The sequence below is a fragment of the Chrysochloris asiatica genome, unplaced genomic scaffold, assembly GCF_000296735.1.
Source record: "Chrysochloris asiatica unplaced genomic scaffold, ChrAsi1.0 scaffold00269, whole genome shotgun sequence".
NCBI lineage: Eukaryota > Metazoa > Chordata > Mammalia > Afrosoricida > Chrysochloridae > Chrysochloris > Chrysochloris asiatica.
The window spans coordinates 2,906,995-2,908,407 of record NW_006408787.1 but is presented as its reverse complement, the minus strand read 5'-3'; positions in this window follow the sequence as shown (position 1 = coordinate 2,908,407).

The window sequence follows — 1,413 nt, the reverse complement described above, 5'->3', positions numbered from 1 at the left end:
CTGAGGCTGTAAATCTTTACGGGAGCAGAAAGCCTCATCTTTCTCCCGCGGAGCAGCTGGTAGTTTTGAACTGCTGACCTTGCGGTTTGCAGCACAGGTTGAATAATATGGTGAAAGAACAAAACCTTGTCGCACACCTTTCCCAATTTTAAAACATTCCGTGTTCCCATGCTCTTTTTGAACACTGCTTCTTGGTCCAGGGACAGATTCCTCAGAAGTACAATTAAGTGTTCTGGAATACTCATACTTCTCAATATTGTCCATAGCTTGTCATGATCCACACAATCAAAAGCCTTTGCATAGTCAATAAAGCATAGGTAAACATCTTTCTGATACTCTGCTTTCAGCCAAGATCCACCGGACATCAGCAATGATATCTCTCATTCCATGGCCTCTTCTGAATCCATATTGAACCTCTGGAAGTTCTCTGTCAATGTATGATTGTAGCCATTTCTGTATTACCTTTAGCAAAACTAGATTGGCCGATGATTTCCATATTCCATTGGGTCACCTCTCTTTGGAATGGGAGCAAATATGGATCTCTTCCAATCAGTCGGCCAGATAGTTGTCTTACAAATTTCTTGGCAGAGATGAGTGAGTGCCTCTTGTGCTGCCTAACTTTCTTGAAAGATTTCAATTTTTATTCCATCAATTCCTCTTGCCTTATTCTTTGCCAATTCTTTCAATGCACTTTGGACTTCCTCCCTGAGTATCATTGGCTCTTGTTCATATGGTACCTCTTGGAATGCTTGAACATAAACCATTTCCCTTTGGTACAATGCTTCTCTGTATTCCTTCCATCTTCTCTTGATGCATTCTGCATCATTCAACAATTTGCCCAGAGAATCTTTCAAAAACAAAAGTTGAGGCTTGAATTTTTTCTTCAGTTCTCCCAGCTTGAGAAATGCTGACCGTGTTCTTCTCTTTTGGTTTTCTAGTTCCAAATCTTTGCATATTTTATTATAGTACCTGGTTTTATCTTCTTGAGCTGATCTTTGAAATTTTCTGTTCAGCTCTTGGACCTCTTCAATTCTTCTATTTGCTTTTGCTTCTTTATGCTGGAGAGCTCTGGTAGCGTAGTGGTTACAAATCACAGACATATATATATACAAACATATATATACACAAACATATATATGTACAAACATATGTGCGAACAAACATATATGTGTACAAACATATATATGCACAAACATGTGTACTTACATATATATGTACAAACATATATGTGTGAACAAACATATATGTGTGTACAAACATATGTATGTACAAATATGTGTACTTACATATAGATGTACAAACATATATGTGCAAACATATATGTGTGCAAACATATATGTGTACATATATATACATATATATGTATAAACATATATGCATGTACAAACATATATATGTACAAACACACACATA